At 39.5% G+C, this 10,790-nt stretch overlaps 1 non-coding gene across 1 annotated transcript; it reads left to right on the forward strand.

The window, feature by feature from the left end:
• The first annotated feature begins 673 nt into the window (after nucleotides 1-673).
• trnal-aag (transfer RNA leucine (anticodon AAG)) lies at nucleotides 674-755 on the forward strand. Its single transcript has one exon. It is a non-coding gene; the product is annotated as a tRNA-Leu (tRNA).
• The last annotated feature ends 10,035 nt before the right edge of the window (nucleotides 756-10,790 follow it).

The following is a 10,790-nucleotide window of genomic DNA, read 5'->3' on the forward strand; positions in this document are numbered from 1 at the left end:
TTGTAGCTTTTGGACAGCCATGTAAAGTCATCCCTGCTCTTTCAAAATAAATATTGCAGAAAAGTTGTTTTTTGACTGTTTTTTACACTTTGCTGATGTGACAAAGTTGGTGTATCAATAAAAAGTGCAATGGAAACTTCTCAAACTGACCCATCCAAACTCCCACCCCACTTAGTTATTGTTGCTAGGCTGGACAAGCTTGACAATAAGAAACATAACGGGTCCCATTTGGCCCGGTACTACAGTTTTTGTTAGATAGTTCCTGGGAGTCAGACAATCTAGCTTCAAGTAGCTGACAGCAAGTCAGTACGCAATGGCAGGATATCTTCACAATGTTACGTTCTGAAGATAATTCATTTCATCTTAATATGATAGCATGACACAATTCAAACATGTATGAAGTTTTCCCAAATTGCCAAAAAATCAAATAAGGACACTGGCAGCCTCAGGAAGCACTTCATGCAAGTTTTGATTCAAACATTGGCCATTGGCAAAGAAGTTTGTGTTACAACTTTTTATGAGTCTTAAACACTCAACGATGACAGATGTACTTGGTTACTTGTTCCTCTCAAGTTGTGAATGTTTTGGCCTTTTTTTGTTGAAACATGTCCAGGTTTTCGTGCATATCTACCGACCTCCCTGCGTTTTTGACTGTGAAACAGCTTGCAATGCAGGTAGTGTGGCCGAGTGGTCTAAGGCGCTGGATTAAGGTTCCAGTCTCTCAGGAGGCGTGGGTTCAAATCCCACCACTGCCATTTGACATCTGTTAATATAATGGCATGACACAATTCAAACATGTATGTTTGTAAGAGTGTGTGTGCTGCAACCTCTATTTCCAGAAATACATTGACAGCTTATTATGTTGGCAAATGCTACATGCATATTCAAACAGTGGCCACTGGCAAAGAATCTCTGCACATTTTTTTGTTACCACAACTTTTTACAAATCTTGAGTGATCAACGATTAGACTAGAAAATTGAGGTGGCTCCACGTTTGCCCCAGCCTCAAAACAGATCCATGCAGAGCAGAGTGGCGCAGCTGAAGTGTGCTGGGCCCATAACAAGGTAAAAATTGATGGATCAAAACCATCCTCTGCTAATTGTACATACTCTGGATCAGCAAGACTCTATTTAACATAGACAAACCTAGCACAAATCACATATCTATTTACTAGGAAACAAGAAAGTTGAGGTTCATCCAGGTACCAAGCTTGCTCAACTCTTTTTGGAGCACAGAACGGAAATGGGCAGGGCTTAGTGAGGGTCAATTAATCATGACATACATGGAACATGTGACTTAAACTTCCACTGAAGCCTCTGCTCTGTAGTAGAGATGAAAAATAGAGACAGAGTAGATCAGATCAGATCTTTGTGGAGTGATGGGAAGACTGTAATGTTCATCAAACTTATGAAATAGTATCCTTTGTTCAGCGAGTAGGGGAGCAGCAGCACGTTCAGTTGGCCTGACAGCAGCCAACCAGAAATGTGAATGAGCTGTGAATGTGCATAACAGTGTTCCCAGAAACCTATCACTAACACTGATTATTTTCCCAGGGAACTCTTCTGTTTTCAGTTTGTTCTAAAGTAATTGTATAAAGAATGTTAACAAGGTAGCAGAGATGGTTTGTGGTGATAATTAATGGCTGTTTGTTGAGCCACCTGCTTTATTTTGGTCTGTTGTTGGAAAGGTGTTTTCCTATTACACACTGGAGTTGTGAAATCAAATTAAAAGAGTTATATAAAATGAGCTAAGTTTAAACTTGAAACATTCGAATCATTCCAGACACTGTGGCATTCTTGGAACAGAACTGCCTTGTCCCATTCTGTGTCTCCCAGTGGAGTCCATATTTAGCTGCTTTATAGGCTTGTCTTGCACTCTAGTGCCAGTGACTGAAATAGTTGTGGTTGATAATTTTGAGTAGAAAGAGTGGCTGTTATTATTATTATAGGCTGCGATCCTGTGCCAGTACTTCATAGGCTTACTGGACAAATAGAGGATGATGCTGAGGGTGTAAAGGTCAGTTACAGTGAGGGGAATGCTGATCATTTGGGGAAGGGGTCCCACTAACAGTGCTTTTACTTTTGGTTTGCTGATTAATCAGGACGAATACTCTTTGTGCCAGTATTGGGACCTCAGTATTGGGGCCTTTTCTGAAGATTGGTCAGTACAGATTATCTGGTAACATGAGGGGTTTACAGATCCATTCTCAAGCCTCCTGAACGGACCACAGACTCATCAGGGCTGCCCCAAAAATTTACTAATATTGAATGTGTTGCTTTTTATGATACTATGGAGTTTTAAAGCAGGCAGAAAATGTGGGGATTGAGAGAGTGGAGGGTGACAAAGGTCCTCAGTCAGACTCAAACCAGCAGATGTTGCTGTTACGTGCATGTGTCTTAGATTAACATGCCACCATGATGCCTGAGAGCTTCTTCCTGATAATTGACTGTTGGAAACAATTGACAGTGAATCTGAGGGGAGCTTTGTTGAACAGAGTTATTATTCATTAGAACATTTCAGAGTCATGCAGGGCTGGGGAGGGACCAGACAAAATAGAAATAACACCAGGGAAGCATTAGCATGCCATGTTGGATGGGATCCTGTTTTGATCCAGAGGACCAAGGACTTTGTTTATTTAGCTTTTGTGTGGTGGAGTGTCCTCTCTGTCTTTTTCTAACTGTCACATTGTCAATAAATGGAACTGTCAAAACTAAGAAATTACTTTGTTACTGATTAAGCCGTGTATTTAAGAAGCACTACAAGTAGGAAAAAAGAGCAGGCTGTTAATCTTGGGTTTTGCAGAATTGTCCAATATCAATTTCTTTGTCGTGCAATAAGTTTGAGAAAAGTGAAGAAGCAGTTGAGGAGGTCACTGGTGTACACATTTCCCTGCTATCTAAAACCTCATCTAATGTTTGCAGCTTTAAATTGAATCTCATCAATCTTGTGAATTGATCCAAACACCTTGGGATTATTATTAGCATAATACAACTTTTTTATACAAGCAAGGATAATATGGGGAAATAAAAGGATGATGCTTTATTGGCCACTCTTTGGTTCATCAAAACTTTGTTTAAAATATAAAATTATCATCTTCAGGCCAGCAAAAAATTAATAACAGACATGCTTGTGACCAGAGGTTGCATTACCCTAATATTTTCCATCTTTTTTTTTTTAACAACCATGGAAAAATCTGTAAACTATCCATCATTTTGACCGATTAAGACTCTGAGGCTGCTTCACAGTTACATTAGTAATTCATAGGCATTGCTTAGTGTCTCTGTTAGTTTTTTCTCTCCAGGCCCTTATAAATGCATAATCTGTAAGATTGTTACATGACTGGTAATGGAATTTAATGATGGTATTTTATGATCCTGTGTTTTGAAAGCAGCCTGTCCTCACCAGAAAAAACAACCATATATGTTAAAAATAAAAGCAGCTTAGGTGGTGACCTATGATGGCTGTAATAATTATTACAGCTGCAAAGGAGGAAGAGAGAAGAAGTAGAACAGAGTTAAAAGTATGTGTAGGGAGCAGGTCGGGGATGGATGGTGGGGTTAAATAAGCACATGACTCAACAGTGAGATCTTTTAACTTATTAACATAGCAAAGTTATGCAATGTATATACAGTAACGTAAGTAACTTAGATAATGTTGGTATGTTTCTAACTGAATTAAACTGAAAACTGAAAAAGCGGTGATATTATGTGTTTTTTATCAGTAAAGTAGTGATTTTAACCCAAAACCACAATGTTTTCCGAAACCTAACCATGAAGTTTTCAGTACATGTATTGTATTGTATTGTATTGCAACAGTCATGTTGTTTTGGGAGTCACTGGCAATCAACCTATTCAGTCTTTTAGGTATGAGGATGTGTCGCTTGAAAGACAATGTACATGTATTTACAACAGTGAAATGATCAAAGATGTGGTAAATTGTGAGTGTTTAATGTATGACTAAGAATCGTGGTTCAATTTGGCTCTCCTTTAACAACATAATATTCAGTAAGCTGTAAGGACTGTAATTAATGCACATGTAAAGACAAAGTTTGATTTAAAAAAAACAATGTGTCGGCCTTCGCATTAACATTGACTTCAAGTGTCAAGTTACTGACTTGAGCAAAATGCTCATTGGGAACGTTAAAAAAAAGTGTTGTGAACACCCTCTGTAGCTGAGTGCACACCAATGGTCCGTGAAATCCAATTAAAGTGTTAAGGGTCCCACATTTCTCTCATGAAAAATATTTATTGAGCTAAAATAACACAAATATATTTGCTGCATCAGCCAAACTCTGTGTTCCCAACAGCCCAATGAATGGTGAGGGGGAGAAGTGTGTGGTTTTCAGCACTGTAAAATTGATGTCAGTCACGGCAACAGAGTGCCACATGAGCAACATTAAACCTCCGCTATAACATGTCCTTCTTGTTCCTGTCACTTAAAGCAGTCTAATAAAACATACCATTATGTTGTTTCATGGCTTAGTGGCACAGTGTACAATATGATAATCACCATTATGGCTTAGTCACACACACACAGACACAATCTATATTCTCTCCCACCCACACAGTCATTCTACCTTGTCGCAAATAATACATATTACTCTTCAATCTGTGGGATCAATGTTGAGCTATGTCTCATACATGAAAACCACCATGTAGACCTTTTGCAGTGCACCATAGACCACTTGTACGCCCTTAAGATATGAAACTCACAAGAAATACAAACACAATCCAATTACACATTTGCTCATGCATGATTAAAGTCGCTCATGGGGATGTAAGAGCACTTAAATGTTACATAAGCGGCGATATTATGAGTTAAATCTGTCCTGTCATGGTGAATAATTGAATATATTTTAAAACATATGATAAATAATAATTATTGGACTGAGAGCTATTGTAGAGCTGGCAGGTTTATGTCAAATATTGATCAGATCAAAGATGCATAAAGTATGTATCAGACTAGTTTCTATTATTTAGTAGAAACATGGTTGTGATACATACATATAATGTTGCTCTACACTTGTACTCATAGAAACATAAGTATAGACATGCTCTCTCTTATCTAAACACAACTTAGTTCCTGAAACTGAAACAGTAACTGTGACAGCTTGGACTGGAGCAGCTGTACTGAACACCCTGTACAAAGGGAAACATACTGAGAAGATGGAATCAGCATTTTACTTAAAGCAACAATGTACCATAGATTGTTTAAAGGTAGTCTTCAAATGATTTGAATGACATTTGTTTGTTATTTGTGTGAAAATCCTATGATCCTAATAAAAGCAGTGTCAGTATTTGCCTTGTTTGCCACAGTGTTTTTTTTTGTGGTTCCAACAGCAGTAATCTTACAAGTAACAGCTTTAAATTGGGCAAACACAGTCTCACAAATATCTACAATCTAAAATGCAGATGAAGTGCAAGATAATACCCCTACAAGAAATGGATCTAATGGGAAATTTTGTTTAGTGTAGTTTAGTTTGCAGACCTCAGTGCTGTGTCTGCACTGGAGAAAGGTCTGGCAGGTAATAATTCTAGTATAGGGGAAGAAAACACTCCACACACTATTGTTTCTATTCCTTTAAACCCATCACAATTGTCATGGGCAGCGACAGGTGCAGGATGCAGCAACGGTGTTCCTGCCAAGTAGCGTCAGGGGGGAACTTATTTTGGTAAAACATTTGCACGGGGGAAGCGAGGCCTGGCATTGAAATGGCTAAATCCCTGCAAAAGGAAAGATAACAACTGCTAGCTTGTTTTTTGTGGCATCCAGGTTAAACTTGCCATTTTCGGCTGTAGGTTGCTAACTCAGAAGTTTGTTTTGACGGTTTTTGTGGTGTCTTTTGCTCTCTTTCCCCGTGTTCCTCCCCAATCTGCTTTCCCTCCACATCTGCACTGCATCAGCTTCGTTAGCCCAGCCCTGTTCCTGGTGTTTTTCCACTCATTACCCTCACCTGTGTTTCTCCGCCTGTCTGCACCTGCACCTCATCCCCTCGATAGTTTAGTTTGTATTTAATTGCGGTCTTTAGTTCAGTCTTTGTTGAGTCATCTGTTGCGTTTCCCTGATGTTCCTCTGTGTTTGCCTGTTACTTACATACCGTGATGCTAAATAAAAGTCTACCTTCTTTGTTCCCCATAGTAATTAGGATTTTAGAAACGCTAACAATCTAGACAAGATAGCGGAAGGGAGGAGGATGCCGACTCAAGTCATAGTCGTGGCGTATAGCAGGATTATAGACTACATCCTGTAAATCAGGTTTAGTTGAGTTTAGAAATCTTTGCTGTCATCAGAGAGGCAATTTGTGCTTTAGGGCATGGTACGTGAATATAGACAGAGACAGGACATACCACAAAACTATATAGAACAAAAATAAGATGCCATAAGCAATAACAACAGCAACAACACATTGAATCTAACACTCCAGTGTTTTGGGTGATCTCTCATCTCTCATCTCATTTTCTTAACCGCTTTATCCGTGAGGGTCGCAGGGATGTTGCCGCTTTATCTGCCCTTTTCAGGGGGTTGAGGGGGTTATCCCAGCCAATCCCAGTTTTCATATGGGCGGAGGCCAGGGTATATCCCTGGACGAGTCGCCAGCTCATCGCAGGGCCCTTTTCTGACGGCAGAGGCTGCCACACAAGGTGCCAACTGCGCGTCAGGAGCAATTTCGGGGTTCAGTGTCTTGCTCAAGGATACTTCGGCATGTAGCTCAGTTCCGCCCAGGGGAGCCGGGGTTCGAGCCAGCAACCTTCTGGTTGCTGGTCACCTGCTCTACCCACTGAGCTACAGCCGCCCGTTTTATCATGGATAACTTTTGATGTTCATGTAACAGCAGTGGATGGAAAGGCACATGCATGTGTTTTCTTTAGCAGATTTTCTGAAGATTTTGTTTTGGCAGATTTGTACAACATTTGAATGGAAACAACATTATTGTGTCATTGTGAGAGCAGCGTGAGATGCCTCATAGATGTCACCTGTTTGCTGTTCATGTACTGCTCAGTCCTGAGTACAGAGAAATAGAACCACCAATCCCTACATACAATAACACAGGACTGAAGGTACTGTATACCAGACAATAATGCAGAAAACGACAACAAAATAACAGGGAAAATTTGTCATTATACAACACAGGGTTGCATAACAAATGAGAGTTTTTAGTTCCTTCATGCTGCACAAACATAGAACACACAGTTATTTATATACATATAAATAGGCAGTATGTAAAATACAACCAGGATCTCATTCTGTAATGCATTTTTTAAAATTGTAAAGATATTTATAGACAGCTGTATACTCAGGGAACATCTACAACATTGGTCAGTGATTATCAGTATACCGCTGCAGTATACTGCAGAAAAAAACTCATAACCATCAATGTGGCTTGTATAATTCCATTTCTAGCAACATTATGTAAAGTGCAACAAAGCTAAAGGTAAACACAGTAATGGCCAGCATTATCACAGGTTACACTATTATTAACATCAGGGTTAATCATCTGGCTTTCACATTATATGAACAGACTGAGCTGACAAATTATGGATGCGCATTAGTGTTTCCTAAAAGAGCAGCTGATTATCATACAGAGAGCAAATGGATAATGATGCTATCTCTGTCCACAGAAAAGCTGTGTATATAGTTAGAATACAGAGCAACACATACATGTTAGTCATAAAAGCCAGAGCACAGCAGGTAGTTCTAGCTCAAGTGCTGTGATGCAGAAATTATTTTGACTTGGCTGTATCTGAAGGTCAGTTAAATACATCACCGTGCCCTGGCTCTGCTTTCTCAGTCAGTCTTTTGTCTTTCTGGTTTTCATTGCAGAGATAGCAGTGCTATAGTGATTGTCCTTTGCTCATCGTTGCGATTGTAGCTTTAAGTGTCAGTCCATCTCTTCAGCTCATTGACCTTTTGGCAGGTCCATCATCAGCCTCATTATTCAGGTTCTGCACACCATTGAACTTGATTCGTAATTGTATTCAAGACCACATTTTTTTCCAAAGACGGCACGTACAGTATGTCATTTTTGATGTAATGATGCAGCAATAAAAAATAAGGCAGATAAAATTTCATTGAAGCAGTAAAATAAGCACTCCAGGGGAAATGGGGATGACTGACAAGATTAAGGTTTAAGGAAGGTTTAAGTGGTGCTAGAGGTGGTACATACTTACCACTCAGTTTGAAGAATACTGCTCTATATTTTTGCAAAAAACACAAACCTCATCAACACCCAAATCCGTAAAATAGTAGCAGGTATGGTAAAGGTAAATGGGCTTGTATTTCTATAGAGCTTTGTCCAGTCTACTGACTGCTCAAAGCACTTTACAACACTTGTCACAGTCATCCATTCACACACACATTGATGCACTGTTGGCAGAAGCTGCCATGCAAGGTGCCAACCTGCTCATCAGGCGCAAACTGGGGTTCAATATCTTGCTCATGGATACTTCGGCATGCAGTCATGGGAAGGTGGGGAATAAAACCAGCAACCTTACGATTACTGGACAACCTGCTCTACCTCCTAATCTACATCCCTATCAGGATTTATTTGTTAATCATGAGTAACAAGTAACTAAAGCTCTCAAATAAATAGAGTGGAGTGAAAAGTACATGATTTGTCTGTCAAATGTAATAAAGTAGAAGTATGAAGTAGCATGAAATGGAAATACTCAATTAAAGTAAAAGAACCAGTACAACACTTGGGTAAAACTATTTGGGTGAAACTACTTTTCACTGGTAGTCACCAAATGAATTGCTGACGGTACACAGCAGTAAGAAATGGTAGAATTATTAGCCAAAAAATCTATAACATCCACCACTGGTCCAATCCTGACCTGCTGGACTTGCTGCACTTGCACAGTTTTCCTGTGTAATAACAGATTGTTACCAACATTGCTGGTGTTCTCACTTTGATCAGCTGTGGCTTGCAAAATACAAAGAAATTTTAGAAGGCATCAAGACCATAACAAGCCAGAAACATGGGGAAAAAGAAAATATCATCTCTTAAATGATGTTGTCACCAGATTCTCAAGCAGCTGTCTTATAAGAGAGCAGAGTGAGATAGCCTACTGGGCAGGCTCACAGCAGAGAAAACTTATCTGGGTGGATTAGGAAATGTCATGTTCACCTCTCCAGGCTCCTTCTTCCGTTGTCTCTCTCTGTGTTCCTCCTCCAACCTCCTCTGGTTCTCTCTCTGAATCTTTCTGTCACTTTCTGTTTCTCTTTCTTTTTATATCTTTCTGTCTGTCTCTAGGGACCAGTTGCAGAAAAGTGCACAGTGCTGGCCCGTTACTTTCTTTCTTTTTCATACACACCAATAACATTATCCCCAGTCGATCACAGACAATGTCATCAGAGCATTTTCACACCTATGGATTGATAAGATCATACAAGCATGGCCCCCTAGTGAGGCCAGCACTTTGAACAGTGGATGCCACTAGCTGCTAAGATATCCGTTCATGTATTGACAGCGCAGCAGGGAAACCCCATCTCGACAAGATGTTAGAAGATCCTGGGACCAGCATGTGCTCCAAAATGGCCCAAACATTGAGAAAAGTTTGTATAAAAATTAATTAAAAGTTCTACAAAAGCATGAAGTAGAATGCCAATATGAACTGAATGAATGTCTTCATGTGACTCACACATTTAAAAAAGACTTATTGTTGAATGACAGACATGTGTAGTTCTTTTCTTTGTCCAGTGAACCGTCTGGGCAGTTTTATAATGTCAGTATAACCCAGAGGAATACCACGAGACATGGCAGCACATTAGTATGGAAATGAAAGGCCTACAGAAGAGGTGTGAATTCTATTAGTGTCACCGTCAGGATCAGGGAACTATAACAAGTCCATCAATGGGAAATCATGTTGCATACACATTACTGCATTTACATAGAGACGTATTTTATTTAAAAATAACCGAAGAGGGGTTCTGTGCGGTGGAATGACTGCTTTAGTATAAATAATACTTCCATAGGTATTGGATTCAAGTCAAAGTTTTTTATCATTTACAATTTGATCAGTACACATCATAGGTTTGCATTGCTTTGCAGACTGGAATTGTATTAGAACTACATTTGAGGACTCATAAGAAACCAATTAAAAATCTTACTCTGATATCATTTTTACACACATCCTCATACCTAAATGAGTATCGAATAGTTCGATTGTTAACAGCTCCCAAATCCAAGTGTATCACCGTTCCCAAGACAAAAGGACCATTGCAGCATAACAGCAACACAGGTACAAGACTTGTATCATACAATCACAGTTTGGTTAGGTTTTGGAACTAAAACTACTTGGTTGGTTTAGACACTGAAACTATTTTCACTCTCTATACTATTTGTCCTCACTTCCTTCTTTGCTGCTGTGACAATTACTTCAGCCGCTAGACTTTGCCTCCTAACAACAAATGTAAATATTGGTTTTAATAAGCCGCTTTCATTTCGTTATGACAGGACCATTTTTAGCTAATTTTCTTCCTTTATCGTGTAAACATATAACAGGCACCCACACTTTCTACCTTGCTACACTGGAAAGAATCAAAAGTACAGTGGTTGTAAAGACATGGTGGGTTGAGAGGAGAAAGCTGCTTTAACTGTGGTTTACTTCCTCACACTTTCTTTCATTCAGCGAAACGCACCCGAAGACGTCATGAAGATCCGGCTAATAATGACGAGGCGTCACAGTGGCTGCATCCATCTGAGTTGATGGCTTTGCACACACAACACACGGTCTCATATGATGTTCTTCACAGAATGTGCGCCCACCTAGCACACATCAAAGTTTTTATA

This window comes from Pagrus major, chromosome 17 (assembly GCF_040436345.1).
Source record: "Pagrus major chromosome 17, Pma_NU_1.0".
Taxonomy (NCBI): domain Eukaryota; kingdom Metazoa; phylum Chordata; class Actinopteri; order Spariformes; family Sparidae; genus Pagrus; species Pagrus major.